The sequence below is a fragment of the Hemitrygon akajei genome, chromosome 28 (assembly GCF_048418815.1).
Source record: "Hemitrygon akajei chromosome 28, sHemAka1.3, whole genome shotgun sequence".
In the NCBI taxonomy this organism is placed as follows: Eukaryota; Metazoa; Chordata; class Chondrichthyes; order Myliobatiformes; family Dasyatidae; genus Hemitrygon; species Hemitrygon akajei.
This window is the reverse complement of record NC_133151.1, coordinates 45,371,159-45,382,720: the sequence shown is the minus strand read 5'-3', so window position 1 is coordinate 45,382,720 and position 11,562 is coordinate 45,371,159.

Sequence of the window (11,562 nt, the reverse complement as noted above, 5' to 3'; positions counted from 1 at the left end):
CAACTCCAAGCCAATCTTACCACCCCACCCTCCCACTACCCAACTCCAAGCCAATCATACCACCCACCCTCCCACTACCAACTCCATGCCAAACTTACCACCCCACCCTCCCACTACCAACTCCATGCCAACCTTACCACCCCACCCTCCCACTACCCAACTCCAAGCCAATCTTACCACCCCACCCTCCCACTACCAACTCCAAGCCAATCATACCACCCCACCCTCCCACTACCCAACTCCAAGCCAACCTTACCACCCCACCCTCCCACTACCCAACTCCAAGCCAATCATACCACCCCACCCTCCCACTAACAACTCCAAGCCAATCATACCACCCCACCCTCCCATTACCAACTCCAAGCCAATCATACCACCCACCCTCCCACTACCCAACTCCATGCCAAACTTACCACCCCACCCTCCCACTACCAACTCCATGCCAACCTTACCACCCCACCCTCCCACTACCCAACTCCAAGCCAATCTTACCACCCCACCCTCCCACTACCCAACTCCAAGCCAATCATGCCACCCACCCTCCCACTACCAACTCCAAGCCAATCATACCACCCCACCCTCCCACTACCCAACTCCAAGCCAATCATACCACCCCACCCTCCCACTAACAACTCCAAGCCAATCATACCACCCCACCCTCCCATTACCAACTCCAAGCCAACCTTACCACCCCACCCTCCCAATACCAACTCCAAGCCAACCTTACCACCCCACCCTCCCACTACCCAACTCCAAGACAAACTTACCACCCCACCCTCCCACTACCCAACTCCAAGCCAATCATACCACCCCACCCTCGCACTACCAACTCCAAGCCAACCTTACCACTCCACCCTCCCACTACCAACTCCAAGACAAACTTACCACCCCACCCTCCCACTACTAACTCCAAGCCAACCTTACCACCCGACCCTCCCAATACCAACTCCAAGCCAACCTTACCACCCCACCCTCCCACTACCCAACTCCAAGCCAATCATACCACCCCACCCTCCCACTACCAACTCCAAGCCAACCTTACCACCCAACCCTCCCACTACCAACTCCAAGCCAACCTTACCACCCAACCCTCCCACTACCCAACTCCAAGCCAACCTTACACCCCACCCTCCCACTACCAACTCCAAGCCAAACTTACCACCCCACCCTCCCACTACCCAACTCCAAGCCAAACTTACCACCCCACCCTCCCACTACCAACTCCAAGCCAATCATACCACCCAACCCTCCCACTACCAACTCCAAGCCAACCTTACCACCCCACCCTCCCACTACTAACTCCAAGCCAACCTTACCACCCCACCCTCCCACTACCAACTCCAAGCCAACCTTACCACCCCACCCTCCCACTACCCAACTCCAAGCCAAACTTACCACCCCACCCTCCCACTACCAACTCCAAGCCAATCTTACCACCCAACCCTCCCATTACCCAACTCCAAGCGAATCTTACCACCCCACCCTCCCATTACCCAATTCCAAGCCAACCTTACCACCCGACCCTCCCATTACCCAACTCCAAGCCAACCGTACCACCCCACCCTCCCACTACCCAACTCCAAGCCAATCATACCACCCAACCCTCCCACTACCAACTCCAAGCCAACCTTACCACCCCACCCTCCCACTACCCAACTCCAAGCCAATCATACCACCCAACCCTCCCACTACCAACTCCAAGCCAACCTTACCACCCCACCCTCCCACTACTCACTCCAAGCCAACCTTACCACCCCACCCTCCCACTACCAACTCCAAGCCAAACTTACCACCCCACCCTCCCACTACCCAACTCCAAGCCAACCTTACCACCCCACCCTCCCACTACCAACTCCAAGCCAATCTTACCACCCCACCCTCCCACTACCAACTCCAAGCCAATCTTACCACCCCACCCTCCCATTACCAACTCCAAGCCAAACTTACCACCCTACCCTCCCACTACCCAACTCCAAGCCAAACTTACCACCCCACCCTCCCACTACCCAACTCCAAGCCAACCTTACCACCCCACCCTCCCACTACCCAACTCCAAGCCAAACTTACAACATATAAAAGAGTTCATCAGAACTTTTATCACCCCAGAGCTGTATTTATTAAAAAAAAGTGATATAGCCTACTACCTGAGCTATAGTATGTTTACATATAAAAAAAGTGTAAAACTTAACCGAAAGAAGCTGGAAGTAAGGGGTTTACATGCAAAAGCGAAAATGGAGGGATGCACCCTGAATCTAAACAGGAATGATGACAATATTCAGGAAACGGTCCCCTCACCTTTTGGAACTTTATGTCCGAATTAAGAAGTGAAGAATGAATCTTTTCAAGGTCTAAGCGGGACACAATGTCTCGGAGCCGTTGAGCATGAGTGGGTGGGGCAGCATCTCTCCACCTGAGAAGGTCTGGCCGGAAGAGAGGCGAAAGACAATGTCCGGTGGTCAGTCGGAGTCAGATGCCTGTCGCCTTCTCCCGATGCAGCAATCAGAGGCTCAGGTCCCAAGTAGCAATTAAATATAGGAGATAAAGTTAAAAAACATCTCTCCAGAATTTCTCCAAGCTCGGACAAGCCCAAAACATATGAATGAGGGAAGCCTCGCCATTCCTGCTTTACATTAACCCCTCATGCTCTTGTACATTAACGCTGCAGGACCCACGGAAGTCGAGGTGCTGCTCAGCTTTCTTGACCGTCGCATCAGCCTGGTGGGACCAGGACAGGGCGTTGGTGACATTTAGAAATCTGAAGCTCCTAAACCCCTCAAACTCAATGTGTAGACAGAATCGTGCATACCACCCCCTACCTCTTCCTGGTCGATGGCCAGCTCTTTAGTCAACATTGCGGGAAGGCAAACGGGATGCTACCCTGTACCTTCAGAAAGAGACCTCGTCAACCAGATGGTGAAGGTCTGTCTGATGAGGTCTGCAAATGTACTCATTGGAGTTTGAGGGGTGGAATCTCATTGAAATCTATTGAATATGGAAAGGTAGAGATAGAGTGGATATGGAGAGGATGTTTCCTGTAGTGGGGGTGTCTAGGACCAGAGGACACAGATAGAGTGGATGTGGAGAGGATGTTTCCTATAGTGGGGGAGTCTAGGACCAGAGGACACAGATAGAGTGGATGTGGAGAGGGTGTTTCCTATAGTGGGGGAGTCTAGGACCAGAGGACACAGATAGAGTGGATGCGGAGAGGATGTTTCCTATAGTGGGGGAGTCTAGGACCAGAGGACACAGATAGAGTGGATGTGGAGAGGATGTTTCCTATAGTGGGGGTGTCTAGGACCAGAGGACACAGATAGAGTGGATGTGGAGAGGATGTTTCCTACAGAGGGGGAGTCTAGGACCAGAGGACACAGATAGAGTGGATGTGGAGAGGGTGTTTCCTATAGTGGGGGAGTCTAGGACCAGAGGACACAGACAGAGTGGATGTGGAGAGGATGTTTCCTATAGTGGGGGAGTCTAGGACCAGAGGACACAGATAGAGTGGATGTGGAGAGGATGTTTCCTATAGTGGGGGAGTCTAGGACCAGAGGACACAGATAGAGTGGATGTGGAGAGGATGTTTCCTGTAGTGGGGGAGTCTAGGACCAGAGGACACAGATAGAGTGGATGTGGGGAGGATGTTTCCTATACTGGGGGAGTGGGACCAGTGGACACAGATAGAGTGGATGTGGAGAGGATGTTTCCTATAGTGGGGGAGTCTAGGACCAGAGGACACAGATAGAGTGGATGTGGAGAGGATGTTTCCTATAGTGGGGGAGTGGGACCAGAGGACACAGATAGAGTGGATGTGTAGAGGATGTTTCCTATAGTGGGGGAGTCTAGGACCAGAGGACACAGATAGAGTGGATGTGGAGAGGATGTTTCCTATAGTGGGGGAGTCTAGGACCAGAGGACACAGATAGAGTGGATGTGGGGAGGATGTTTCCTATAGTTGGGGAGTGTGATCCCACCCCCTCCCGTCTTCTCCTATCATTTCGCATTTTCCCCTCCCCCTCCTACTTTCAAATCTCTTACTATCTTTCCTTTCAGTTAGTCCTGATGAAGGGTCTCGGCCTGAAACGTCAACAGTGCTTCTCCTTATAGAAGCTGCCTGGCCTGCTGTGTTCCACCAGTGTTTTGTTTGAATTTCCAGCATCTGCAGATTTCCTCGTGTTTGCGCTGAAAAGTTAGTTTCTATACGTAGAATGATTGTATGTCCATGAAGTGACACCTGGTACCTTCTCCCCAGCACAGAATCTCACCAATAGATTCCACCCCCGCCCCCCACGCCCATTACACTTCCCATATCACATGCATTAAACCTTCCACTTCCAACACCATAACCTTCCCACCTCTGGTTTTCCCCATCACAGTAACCCTTCCTGCCTGAATCATTGATTACCCCCGCCCCCCTTACATTAACACCTCTATCGCCAGTACTTTAACAATCTCACTCCAATATCTTAACCTTCCCACCTTTAATATATAACTCTCTCTTTAATACAATCCCACCCATCAGACATTAACCCCACCTGTTCCATAGATTCCCCTTCATTCCCCGGCATAGAAAGGGTTAAAATTGTTTCGTGTCATTTTCCAGTACACAAGTGTAAAGGATTGTTACTCCGGGTCTGACGCAGCGTAAAAAAACATAATAAATATAAATATGTAAAAGGATTCTTCATCGCTGTTCCCATAACAGTTTTGTTTGACCGGTCAGGGTCGTTATCCCTGAGCTGAACCCCCCGAACCTGGGGGACCAGTGGACCGCTCTTAGTCTGACCTCTACCCTTTGACCCGTTTGGCATGGGTGACCCCACCAAGAGGCAAAGCACAAAGCCCCGACTCCAGCCGACACAGTTCTCTGGGTCACTGAGGCGCGCTCGCCTCCAATCCCAACGACAAAGTCGTTTTCCTCTTGGAGGTCTTGCACAGGACTGTGGTAATTTTATGTATCACACTGTACTGCTGTCACAAAAAAAAACCAAATTCCCTGACACGTGTGAGTGATGATAAACCTGATTCTGATCTGGGTCTCTATTGTGGACTGAGAGTGGGAAGGGGGCAGGGAGAGGGGAATCATGGTTGGGAAAAGGGGAAGGGAGAGGGGAGGGAGCGGGAAGCACCAGATAGACATTCTGTAATGATCAATAAACCAGTTGTTTGGAATCAAATGACCTTGCCTGGTGCCTCAGGGCTGGGTGTGTCTGTACCCACCCCTGACACTCCTTCTCTGCCCCCTGTCCCACACCCCTCCCGCAGCGCCCCACCCTCACCATTCCCAACATCCTTTGCTCCTGACAGATTTACAAACTTGTTCTCCGCTCCACGTTGACAAATACAGTATGTACGGTGTGAAAGTTTTAGGCATCCCAATGATATATATATATATATATAGATATGTGTGTGTGTGTGTGTGTGTGTGTGTGTGTGTGTGTGTGTGTGAGAGTGTGTGTGTGTGTGTGTGTGTGTGTGTGTGTGTGTGTGTGTGTGTGTGTGTGTGTGTGTGTGTGTGTGTATTTCTGTAGCAAACCTTTTGCACAGTACAGTAAGACAGCGGAGGGTTGGGTCAGTGGGTGGTTGGGGATGTGTGGAGGGGTGGGTCAGTGGGTGGTTGGGGGTGTGTGGAGGGGTGGGTCAGTGGGTTATTGGGAGAGTGGAGGGGTGGGTCAGTGGGTGATTGGGGGTGTGTGGAGGGGTGGGTCAGTGGGTTATTGGGAGTGTGGAGGGGTGGGTTAGTGGGTGGTTGGGGGTGTGTGGAGGGGTGGGTCAGTGGGTTATTGGGGGTGTGTGGAGGGGTGGGTCAGTGGGTGATTGGGGGTGTGGAGGGGTGGGTCAGTGGGTTATTGGGAGAGTGGAGGGGTGGGTCAGTGGGTGATTGGGGGTGTGTGGAGGGGTGGGTCAGTGGGTTATTGGGAGTGTGGAGGGGTGGGTTAGTGGGTGGTTGGGGGTGTGTGGAGGGGTGGGTCAGTGGGTGATTGGGGGTGTGGAGGGGTGGGTGAGTGGGTTATTGGGAGTGTGGAGGGGTGGGTCAGTGGGTGATTGGGGGTGTGTGGAGGGGTGGGTCAGTGGGTTATTGGGAGTGTGGAGGGGTGGGTCAGTGGGTGGTTGGGGGTGTGTGGAGGGGTGGAGGGGTGGGTGAGTGGGTGGAGGTGTTGACCAGCCTCACTGCCTGGGGAAAGTGACTGTTTTTGAGTCTGGTGGTCCTGGTGTGGATGCTACGGAGCCTCCTCCCCGATGGGTGTGGGACAAACAGTCCGTGAGCAGGGGCGGGGGTGGGATCCTCCACGATGTCACTGCCCCTTTTCCGGCACCTTTCCGTGTTGGTGGGTGGGCCGGTGCGTGGGGCAGCTTTGACTACCCGTTGCAGATCCGTCCCGTCCGTCGCAGAGCGGTTCCGGTACCAAACACAGTTGCGGCTTGTCAGGCCGCTGTCTACTGTGCGTCTGTGGAACGATGTGCAACGTTCAGCTCTCGTCAGCCTCCTCAGGACGCAGAGGCAGTGGTGAGCTTTCCTGACTGTGGAGGGTGAACCCTGCCATAAAGCAGCACCTTCACTGTTTGTTGGAGAGCACGCTGTCCTCTCCAATTCAAGTGCTCCGAAGGTTTGAGCTCTGACGACTGAAAGGGTTCAGTGAGCTGACAACAGCGTTCCCTCTATCCTGTCTCGCCCCATCGACCATTGCTCTGAGCAGCAAATTTTCACACGGTCTGAAAACTGTGCGGTACTTCAAACGTGTTTTTTTGTAATCTGCACATCAAACAAACACAAACCACAAGTAAACAACGTCAGACTGAGAAACCAACTGCAGGCACAATGACAAAAGTAAAATGTCCTGACGAGATAGCGTTGGCGTTCCAGCCAGTGACGGTTTATCCGCAACGAGCTGCTGGCTTCCATTCTGTGTCTATTGTTACAATTTGTAACTGACAATGTAGATATGCTGAAGCTCTAAAACGTTCCCAAGGTCAATGTACTTATACCATTCAGCAAAGTTACGAATTTGTATTCATTAACGCGAAATTAATTACAGCATATTTCACAATTGTACTGACAGAGATTTCAATATTATGTTAAAGAAAATCCCAGCTGAGCGGCAACAAGGGCTGGGTGCGCGGGGGCATTTCGGTTGCCGTGCGGCCGTGCACCTGCACAGATTGGGGGAACGGGGGGTGAGACCGACCACATAGCTTTAATTTAAAGGAATTAAATATGCAGTCAGTGTGTGGCAGCTGGTGCTGGAACGCTGGGGTCCACCTCTGCAGGAAGAGTCAGTGAGCCAGAGTCCGAGATTCCAACACTATGGGGAACGTTCCCGGGATACGCTGTCCCGGGAGCCGGCCGTGCCCTTCAGGTGAGCTGCTGCCAGGCAAGGGACAGGAGGGTTTGCTTATCATCCAGGGGGGAGAGTTCATGGGTTGACACAGCAGATCCCTCAGCCTAACTTGTCCGTGCTGACCAAGATTCAGTATCTGGCTAGTCCCACGTGCCTGCCCTTGATCCATAACCTCCTCCTGCGCGAGTGTCTTTTCGACGTTAATACGGCTCCCTCTCACGCCTCATTCCGAATATCCACCACCTTCTCTCCACTCTCACCTTTAGACTCTACCCCCTCCCTCTCGATTGCCCGACCCCGGGGAGAATAGGACAATGTGTCTCCAGCCTATCTATACCCCTCGATTAGATCACCCCGTTCAGAAGCTTGTCGGGTCGTGCCAGCTCCAGCGTGGGCAGGAGCCTTTCCAGCAACCAGGACATCTTCAAGATGGCAGCATCAGGACCCCCACCCCAGGACATGCCCTCTTCTCATTGCTACCATCAGGGAGGGGGTACAGGAGCCTGAAGACACACACTCAACGATTCAGGAACAGCTTCTTCCCCTCTGCCATCAGGGAGGAGGTACAGGAGCCTGAAGACACACACTCAGCGATTCAGGAACAGTTTCTTCCCCTCTGCCATCAGGGAGGAGGTACAGGAGCCTGAAGATACACACTCAACGATTCAGGAACAGCTTCTTCCCCTCTGCCATCAGGGAGGAGGTACAGGAGCCTGAAGACACACACTCAGCGATTCAGGAACAGCTTCTTCCCCTTCCTGTCGAAGGGTCTCGGCCCGAAACGGCAGCTGTACTAATTTCCATAGGTCCTGCCTGGCCTGCTGAGTTCCTCCAGCGTTTACTGGTACTGCTGCCACAAAGCAAACTCATTTCATGCCAGTGAAAATGAACCTAATTATCATGAAACCTCTGGGACAGAGATCACACCCCCACACGTCAGCTTGAAATGACCGTCCCCTAATCCCCTGATAACAACCTCTGGTCTGAGGCTCTCCCACGGGTGGAAACACCCCCACATCTCCCCCTTCCCCTCAGGGTCTGAGGCTCTCCCACGGGTGGAAACACCCCCACATCTCCCCCTTCCCCTCAGGGTCTGAGATGTTTTGCTAACATTTTACCCCTCACTTGTATGAACTTCAGAGAACAGCAGTCCCGGATGGCATCCTGCTCGGCCCTGCAACGAAGTTCGTGGCATGTGTCAGTGACCACAAACCAGAGTCTGATTCTCGATCTCCTACACTTCAGAGAATAAACTCCAGCTTCTCAACCGCCCTGCATAATCCCGGCAACGACCTCCTACATCTTCTCTGCAGTCTTCCCCACCTAATGGCACCTTTCCTATCGATATTTCAAACGCAGCCTCCTAAAGGGAAGCCTTCGACCACCAAAGGAGCAGAATTAGGCCATTCGCCCCATCAAGTCTGCCCTGTCAATCCATCATGGCCAATTTATTTTCCTTCTCAACCCCATTCTCCTGCCTTCTCCCCGTGACCCTTACTAATTAAGTAATACACGCTGTAGCTTTATAAAACTCTGGTCTGGTCGCCCCGCTATCGGGAGGACGTTGAGGCTTTGGAGTGGGTGTAGAGGAGGTTTACCAGGATGCTGCCTGGTTTAGAGGGCATGAGCTCGCACGAGAGGCTGGATAAACTCGGGCTGTTTTCTCTGGAGCGCCGGAGGCTGAGGGGAGATCTGATAGAGGTTTATAAGATTATGAGAGGCGCGGACAGAGATAACAGACAGCATGTGTTTCCCAGGGTTGAAATGTCTCATATGAAGGTGAGAGAGGGTGATGTGAGGGGCAAGTTGTTTTTACTCAGAGAGTGATGGATGCCTGGGAAGGTACGGGCTTTTAAGAGATGTTTGGATAGGCAGATGGAGGGAGGGAGGGAGGGAGGGATTAGCATTTGGGTGTGTTTGATTCACTTTTGAGCTGGTTAGACACACCACTGGGCTTCCCTGCTCTAATGATCTAAGAACCAATCAACATCTGTTGTAAACATACCCGTTGACATAACGACAATGCCGGGGAGGCGTTGCGCAGCCTGACAGCGAGCGATTGTCTCGGTGGCTTTTCCTGCCATCGCAGGACCCCGTTGGACGTTGTTAACGCGGAATGCGGGGGGGCGGGGGGGCTGCGCGGCCTCGTTGGCAGCAAGGACCGGGCCCCGCGCTGCGGTGTTGCCCGTTTACAGCTGCCAGGGAAGAGCGATTGGGGGTTGGCCATCCCAACTCGCTCAGCTGCAGACGGCTGCAACATTCATGGACTCGGACTAGATTGTATTTACTGCGGCGTGTGACTGTTTGCTCCTTGGCCCCAGGGGAACGCTGTTTGGCTGGATTCATGTACGGCTGAAGGACAATTCAACTTGAACCTGGACCTTACCATCTGTGCCGGCGAATTTGGCAGATTCACCACCCTGCTTGTCCAGAAGGTGGACAGCAGCACGGGCAAGTGGCCAAAGCCCCACAGCGCGGAGGCATTTACGTTGGGAGAGGGACAAGGAATGCAGTGGGATGGGTGGGATACTGATGCTGTTAGCTCTGAGCCTGGACATCTTCTCAGTGGAGTGGGGGGGGAGAGGGAGATCCAGTGGCCAATCACTCTGTTGGGTAGAGGAGTGGAGCCCAGATTGGTCTCTGCTGCTGTCGCCCATCCCGTTCAGGGTCCGGCGTGTTGTGTGTTCAGAGATGCTCCTCTGCACACCACTGTTGTAACGTGCGGGCATTGGAGTTACCAGTCTGGCCATTCTCCCCTGACCTCTCTCATTAACGAGGTGTTTTCACCCACTGAACTGCCACTCACTGGATGCTTTTTTGTTTTTCACACCATTCTGTGTAAACTCTAGACGGTTGTGTGTGAAAATCCCAGGAGATCAGCAGTTTCTGAGATACTCAAACCACCCCATCTGGCACCAACAATCATTCCAGGGTCACTCAGATCACATTTCCTCCCCCATTCTGACGTTCGGTCTGAACAACAACCGAACCTCCTGACCGTGTCTGCGTGCTCTGATGCATCAAGTCGCTGCCACGTGATTGGCCGACTGGATATTTGCATATGTCGCTAATGGATTTCTTCACTCCTCCACCCACCATAGGCAAGGAATTAACACAGGCTAAATTTTTTAAATTTTAATATAAACAATAAATCCATAACAAAAATGTATTTTACATTTGATACATTAACTTTATAGATGCAGGTCTACGGTACTGTGCAGAAGCATGGGGCACCCCTCAATGTAGGTTTCAGATGGTTTGGCCTCCACAGGGCCCCGGTCTCAACATCACCAAAACTGCCTGGGATTACCGGGAGACAGAAGCAAGCGGGACAGCCGGAGTCTGCGGCAGAACCCTGGCAAGTTCCAGATGTGTGGAACAACCTGCCAGCTGACTCACGACGGGGCACCTCAGAGAATTGGTGCAGTACAAAAGGGCGAAGGGTGGTCACACAAATATTCTGACTTGGGTTTTTATTTACTGTTTACTTTGTGGCAATTTTTGATATTTGGAAACTTAATTTCATTACTTTGGGTGATGGGAGTGAAGGTTTGTCTGTACCAAAGGAGGTGTGAGGGGCTCCTTCCCTCCGCCGGCCCGCAGGTCACCCTCGGGCAAGGTGTAGCTCCTGCTTAGCCCCCGATCAGGGTGAGGTGAAGCCGTGGGAGCGGGTGGTGGACGGTCGTACGAGCAGCCGGTGCAGATCACAAGTCCTGGTTATGTGACCACTGACGCCAGGCAGACAATCTCTGACGAGTATTGATAACGACTGGGGTCACCCGTCTTGTAAAGACACGGCCCAGAAGGCGGCAATGATGTCAAAGCGCTTCTGCAGAAAGATTTGCCAAGAACAATCGTGGTCATGGAAGGACCACGATGGCCCACGTCACAGGATGATGATTTGCAGAATTTATTTTTTGAAGTGCCCAAGACTTTTGCACAGTACTTTCTGATAGACAGATTGAGGCAGAGGACAGGGTAGAGCCTACTGCTCTTTAGTGTATAACCTCTTTGTGAGAATCGGTTCTGTTAATGCTGCAAGATCCGTTGGCTACTCCTCTGGATCAACACCTGCCTTTTCCTCTCTACCACCTGCTACGTCTCAGCAGCAAGAACAAAACTTAAATCGACACACTCACTCTCTCACACGCCTTCCAGCATCAAGGAATCGCACACTTCACAGGATACCATCCAACATTTGGGTGTCTGCTGGCCCTTTTCAAAAACA